Here is a 7757-nt window from a genome sequence, read left to right on the forward strand (position 1 = left end):
CCTTTGATATCTTTCGCATCTCTTTTATGAATCACAATTTAAACTTCAATGGAAATGAAGAATGTGTCAAAGAGCCAACAACTCGAACAAAGAGCAGAAAACAGCCGGAGGCAACTAATTGGTCTCCAACACAGCAAGAAATCCCACAACAGGAGGCTTTCAGTTGGCCCCTAAACAAATATGTGTACTAGTTCAGTGAAAATGGACGTCACACTAAACTCCAAAGCACACAAACGAACTAAAACTAAAAAAACACAAGACTTACAAAGGCCAGAGGCTCCCCGACTTGGTACAAGCGCAATAACACGACAATGCCAAACATGTCCCGTAAGATCCCACCCTCCCCAACACCTCCGGCCAATGTATAACAAACAAACACACAGCAACACGCATATCAATAAGCCTGTTATATTATTTTATTAACTAACTACACTGTTATTGGACTTAATATGATGAAAACTGCCAATGCAATATAATGTGTAGACTGGGCCAATACAGAATAACTAGGCCAATACAGATTTTTTCTGTATTTGCCGAGTTATTCTATATTGGCCGAGTTGACACAAGTGCAGGATTTCGGAACGTCTCTAGATTTTACATCGAAAGACACGATAAACACAAACTGAAAGTAAACAGTTGTTTTGAAGACGCAGTTGTCATTTAGTTATCTTAAACATGCTGAAAATGTCAGTATGGCATACATTTCAGGCGAAAGACGGTCACATCAATTTAAAAAGTACTTTGAAAGCAGACGATAGAACTATTTCAGGTTTGGGGAACGAGTTGATTATCACAAAGTTCATTTCTTGACCACCTCATAATTTCACGATTGTACACATCGATTTTAAATTAGTTTCTGCATTACACATGCAATGGCAGTACCTTTCCAATTACTATTTATGTGTTGCGTCTAAATTTAAGTTGTAACACTTTATAGTAACTGAAAAGGGTAGAAAAATTCATCAGATGAGAAAATGCTGAAGACACCTGGAAACAGCACCAGATCATTATGTATTGCATCTAATAAAAAGAAACAAACTGAGATTTGGATAGTTCCACTTCAAGGTAAAAATATTTATCTCTTTTGAAATGAAATTAAAAAAATATTGTAACACTGTAGTTAATTAATAAAGATATTATTCGTGCATTTCTGTATTGGCCTTGTTATTGGTCCTCGGCCAGCTGTATTGGCCTTCGGCTTCGCCTCAGGCCAATACAGCAAGCCTCGGACCAATAACAAGGCCAATACAGAAATACTTACGTAATAATATCATAGTATCATACTAGAATTAGTAATTGTAAACATTTATTTTATAGAAATGTAAAACAGCTTATTAGTCCTTTTAGTGAGTGCATGTGTTCTTAAAACTGGAATTAAAGTAAATGTTATTGACGACTTTATACCATGTGAGGTCACTTCCTTCCTGAATTTTCTCTCCCTTTCGTCTACTGCTGCTACTTATTATTCTTTCAGAATTTATTAGTATCTTTTACTGATCCGTAAATGTGAACATTTTGATTAGAGGATATCTCCTTTTTCTTGTTTATAGAATATATCTTAACTACATGAAACGTTACAAATGCGATCACTAGCAGAGCTACTAAGCTTCCACCTGAAATAAATTGTAAAATTATGACGTACAAAAATTTTAATAATCATAATAACATTTAAAATCAAGAATCTGGCATGTTAACTATTAAACCGTTGGTGCCGATGCATTACTTTGGAAGTATTTAAATGTTTCCTATTCAAACCAATTTTTTAAGCTATTGTACATTGATGAACTAGTATCACACTGGAAATCCAATTTACCTGCGTTATCTTGAAGTCTATTTACAAAAAAAAGTAAAATAGTAAAATTAACACCCTTTTTGGGGTTATACTGGTCTACTGGCTTGTGCGTTTGACTACTACTGCTAGCTGCTGCCGTTAGTGCTGCTGCAGTTTCTAGCAATAAATAATAAATGCAGTGCATTTAAGCCGATAGTATAACCCTCTTCAAAGTTTAATCGAACTTACGACCGTTATTAGACTAGCAGTCTTACTTGAATTTTGAGAATATCGGTGCAACTAAGTAGTTAATCAACCGTTAGGTCTCGTCTCCAGCTAATATATATGGCTAGAATCATCCAATTACTATTCTTTGACCATTAACTCACTACAGTCGTTAAGGTTTTTGAATGACTTTCATATTAATCATAAATTATTCAAAATTTAAAGAGTGTTATTATTATTTCTTCTGAACTTATATGTGTAATGATAACTATGTACTTACCAATTTTTAACAGTAACAGTGACGGATCCAGAGGGGGGCGTAGAGGTACGCCCCCCTTTGCTTGGTCCTTTTTCTTTGTAACGAAAAATGATTTATAGGACTAGACTTCGTGAACTTTGCCATTTCTCGTATATTTAATTTTTATGCGACAATTCTTTACTTGATATAAAGATATTTTTCGCTGGTATTTACTGATTATGTCAAAGTCATGTGATTCGCTATGGTGGAGTGCGTCAAAAAAACGTCACTCAGTCATTTTGACATTCAAATTACAGTAACGCATTGCTTAGGCTGAGAATGAAAACCATGATACCTTCAAAGCGACACAGGATTGAGTAAGAACGTAGTGACTTCTATTTCACAACTCAACCAAACAGAAAGTCATACTATATCAAACTCTCAAGAAAAAAAAATCCACAGCAATATAATTTACTTACGAAAACATGTTCAACCCCAATCGCCCCAGACTATTTTAAAATAACATGATAGCTGAATAATGATCCCCAATCAGTATAAGCTCTAGATAGATTTAAAGTCTAAGGTACGAACTATTTCATTTGAGGAGGCAGTTTAATGTATTTGTGAGAAAAAAAATCTGACTCTGATTTTTGCATTAAATAAAAATTCTGGCCGTATCTTGATTGAAAACAATAATCTTGTCCACTTTTTGCTATTAGAAACGAAAATTTCCAACAGAATTATTTAGCATTTATTTAAATGAATATGATGAATAAAAAACGGGCGTATTTTTTTTTTTAGGTCGGGGTTTGCATGTCTGACCAGAATGACAAATTCCACAATAATTATATCAGTACATAGCTTTGGATCTATACTATTATTTTATGATAGACAATCAATAGGGAGATTACAGCATAAAAATGTCAAACCCTTACACTTTACAGCAACTATAGAATATACATGCCCCACGCCAGGAACCGTTTAAAATGTGCATTTTACACTTGTTTTATGATTTTTAGCCCCAAAAAGGTCTAAATGTTTTGTAGCCTCGCTCTGCTCGGCGATCTTTAAAATTTCGCCCCCTTTTCAAATTACTGGATTCGCCACTGAGTAAAGTAGTCACATCTGAATTAAAAAAAAAGAGCTATTATAATTATGCAATATAATCAGATGTCCGTTTGTAATTGTTTGATGCAATAAAAAAAGACAGTTTGAAGAAAAACAATGATATCACCTATTTATACACAACATCAGATAGTCCACTGAAATATGGAATAAGTGTATGAATTTTAAAGAGACAATCATGTTTCGTTTCTTCTACAACTTTCTGTCGGAAAAGGGAACCATTGCAATGTACAGTAATCCTGTAGAATTTCATGAAAACTTTATATGTGTATTCACATGGGTTTTGGTTGGATTCGTTTTACTCATTCTTACGGGTTCAGTGAAGCGTGTTGTGGACTAATTTTTCATTTCGTCTTTTGATTTTGTTATGGGCTATCTGTATTCGACTTATTGGTTTTGGTTGTTGTTTGTGATTTGATATTTTCTTTTTCTTTGTACTGCTTGTGAAGTTGCACTCAATATTTTGTGTGTATCAAAATGTTATCCGTGCATTTTTGAAAAATCGAATTCTCTTATCTTCAAAAAAAATAAAATAAATCACCTGATGGATCTTTAACTATTATTGTAAATTGACACGTTGTGGTATTATTGGACCAGTCTATGGCTTTATAGATCACGGTGTAAGTCCCAGGAACAACATTGGTTTTGTTTTTTTGTGGTAAGACTGGTCCATCAATGTCCTGAACTCCTACATTATCAGTAACGGTAGGCGCTGTCCATTCAAACAGATCACTTGATTGTATAACTCTATCGTGTGGACATTCATGGAAAACTGGCTCAAATCTATCTGCAAAGGTTTGATAATTTAATATTGAACGATATTCTATTAAATCAATGAACGAAACTTGATATAGGAATTATCCTTAATATTTGTCTCCGTGGCTTTTCCCTAGCATTAAAAAGTGTATGTTCATGGCCAGTAACCCTTATATCTATAAGTATGTTATGAAATGACTACCTTTGCAATACCTTTCAAGTAAAACACTATGATATTCGTGTACTTCTTGAATGATTTTCTTACAGCGTAGGATTTACTGTGTTGCATCATATCAACATAATATTTGGTACGAAGTCTAGTTTATAGCTGTGTTGAAGTAATTTTGAATCTTTCACTTTTCTAAAAATACGCGTTAACAGTCATTTAAATAAATACATTAAAAAGGTTTCTTTCCTCATGTAAAAATTGATGTTCTTTGCAAGAATAGTATGCAAACTCTTTCAGTGAATAAATTGGGTAGGATTTTTCTTCTGTTTGTTCTAATTGTACTAAGACACTATATACATATGCATTCATATTGTACCATTATATTCGGTTAATCTTTTTGAATAGATAAATGGATAAACGAGGGGGGTAAAGACTAGCGCTCTGTCAAAAATTGTATTTTCATTGCTGATTTTAAGTTAAGTTTGCATACTTTATCTTATCTACAGTAAGCAAAGCCAATTGAGTTTTCAATGAATAAGCGTTGCTGATTTTTAAGATCTATATATAATAATCCCATAATTAATTCAGATTTAATATGACATTCTTTCAAACACCAGCATGTGCTTATGAAAGAAGGTTGTCAACGTACCATATTGTCCGCGTTGTTTTAATTCTCCCTCTTTGTGATATGTTGGGAACTTTTGTATAAATATATGTATATTTTAACAGGCCATATTTTGTCCTTTCATTTTTGAGTGGTTGGAATTATTGTCTTATTGACCTATCTATTTTAATATATTGACATTGTTCAATAAGCGCAACTTCTTTTATCGTTTGTCTAAATGTTGTTTAAATGAAAGTTTTGATTCCCCTTCCTTTGGAATTCTCTAAATGTTTTAAGGTATCAAATATTAGTAGCTTAAAAGATAGTTGTCTATCAAATCTGAAATCTTTAAAGTAAAATTGACAATATGGTGCTTCTATAATCAAACTTACCAATAATATAAACCTTGAAAGTGGTTTTGGCATAATTTCCAAATTTGTCGGGTTCTGACTTAACAATGACGGACTCAGTGGAATAAGCACACAGACAATGTCTAAATGTAGTCTTCGATGCATCGACTTTCATTATGTTTCGTTCAAATTCCAGAGCATACATAGAACTAGTATCAAGATATGCAGAATTTTTAGTGCTCAAAACATACACTGATAGGTTCTGTCCTTCGTTTGGAGATTTCTCATAACTAGAGCTGCAATGAAAAAGATGGCGTTTAAAAATACAAACCTTTTACATAAAACATCAACATTGAATGGTATGTTTATACTTTCCTTGAAATAAAATCAACAGTGCTTCTAAAAAGACACATTATTCTTAAATATGAGTATTAATTGATGCATTTCCGATAATATATTATCTTGAATATAATTTCTTTCATGTACGTTTGAAATTGTGTTAAAGCGAATTCAAATAATCAAATATACCAAATGTTCATATGGGGTAAAAACTCTTTTTTAATTTAGCTGGGAAACATAAACAACGGCAAAAATATAGGTTCTGTATAAAATAGCCGTGTGTTGTGTTCATAAACGAATTTGTGTGTGTAAGCTTAATAACAGACTTACGCTTATAGTTTTCTGGAATATCTGCAAAATAAATCAAACGAACTTGTGTAAACTTGTTGCTATTACTATAGTATTTCATTTCTAGAACTGGATACCAACTTAAAAAATGTGGAATACATTTTTTGCACTGATGTTGTAGGGGTTTCAATCAATAAAATTCTTTCCAAACGAATTGTTTAACTTTCTTGGTAGTACTAATATGAAGTATAATTGCTGAAAACAAATTATCTTTTGGTTGCTGTCTCATACTACAGCATATATTCATGTCTTTTGATAGGTATAATTTTGATATTTTGTAAAAATTCTAATTGAAATTAACTAACCTGTTTGATTATCCCAGTTACATGTAGATTTCTCACATTCCATAGTTGCTATATGACCATCGGTATTACAGCTACACAATGTACATATGTCGTTGGTGGCTGTGTTGGTTTCACCAACAGTCTGGTATATGTAACGATACCAGTAGTGGTGTTTAGACAATTGTATACTTGTACCATTGTTTGAGCAGCACACTTCTCCTTGTTTACAATAAGTATTGTCAACGCAGTATTCACTTCCGTGCATTTTGGTGCTGTTGATTAGTGATTCTGAGCATTCAAAATTCGTGATTGCTGTGAAATAGTTTATTTTTCTTGAATATATATTTAGTATATTCAAGTAACGACACAATGTAAAATATATTTTACGAAACTGTTTTTCAATTTAGAATGAAGTAAATTATAACTAGAACTTATAAAAAATAATCAATCTAGAATAAATTCAGTACAAAAACTTGATAAATATAGCCATATAAGAAAATGCGAACGCACAAAATCATTTGCAAAAAAATATACATAATAATGAGGAACTTGCCCTTTAAATAAACCAGTAAATCAAAACATAAATATACTATTATGGAAAATGCAGATGCTCATTGACAAGCCACAACTGTTACAGATACATCATATCTGATTGAAAACGCGAGTTTATTTAAACTACACAGTCATGCATGTATTTTAGCACCATATGAACTGATATATTTCTTATTCTAAATCCATGTCCTTGTCTGTTACGTATCTACTCACGTTTGTCACATTTGGCCTAAATCCCAACCTGGACAACACATACTCTGACATGTGTATGTTATCACGTCACATTTGGTTTCATCATTGTACCGATAGCATTTTTGTATTCTACTAATACGAAGAAATCTTTGACTCCTGGACCACAGGCCATGCTAGAACTGATGATAATAGTTAATAGGTTGATTAATTGTGGTTCAGTGACAATTATTTCACCAGTATGCGAGAACAATAACCTATAAACAATGATGGAATCTACCTAGTTGGTCGACCGGTATAGAGTTGGAATTAAACTGGCAATTGAAAAAGGAAGTGTTTTAGGTAGGGATCGAAATTATTCTTTGCTAGAGTACACCTCCATATATACCAGTAGAGACCTTTGTGTTTTAAAAGTCATTGAACGTGACGTTCTGACATTACAATGCCAAAAGATAGATCTATGCGTATTTATGCATCAAACCTGAGGATTTTACATTGGATTTACAGTAGTAAGAATTTAGTGTCAAAAGAATAGTCAAATGATTGAATGAAACGTTTTAAATGTAAATTATATCAGCAAATTGAACGTTGTTTTTATATTTTAAAATGAGAAGTAGCTCTAAAGCTGTCATTATAAACATCTTTTGTTCATTTTTGTTGTTCATTTATGAATCATTTATGATACTCAATTAATTATGTTTTCGCTTTCCTATCAGACATATATCGATATACAAAACATATTTAAGAACCAACAATAAACAAAGTGGGTGTTTACTTACTTCTCTGTAATGATCTATATTTACTGCT

The 7757-nt window shown here is 32.4% G+C and overlaps 1 long non-coding RNA gene across 1 annotated transcript; it reads right to left on the reverse strand.

Annotated features, from left to right (window-relative positions):
- Positions 1–3784: 3784 nt before the first annotated feature.
- LOC143047891 (uncharacterized) lies at positions 3785–7757 on the reverse strand. The gene is made up of 6 exons (XR_012969686.1): positions 7730–7757; positions 6975–7132; positions 6231–6521; positions 5908–5928; positions 5281–5534; positions 3785–4146 (listed from the first exon to the last, which is right to left on the reverse strand). It is a non-coding gene; the product is annotated as an uncharacterized LOC143047891 (long non-coding RNA).

Source organism: Mytilus galloprovincialis, chromosome 10, assembly GCF_965363235.1.
Source record: "Mytilus galloprovincialis chromosome 10, xbMytGall1.hap1.1, whole genome shotgun sequence".
Classification (NCBI taxonomy): domain Eukaryota; kingdom Metazoa; phylum Mollusca; class Bivalvia; order Mytilida; family Mytilidae; genus Mytilus; species Mytilus galloprovincialis.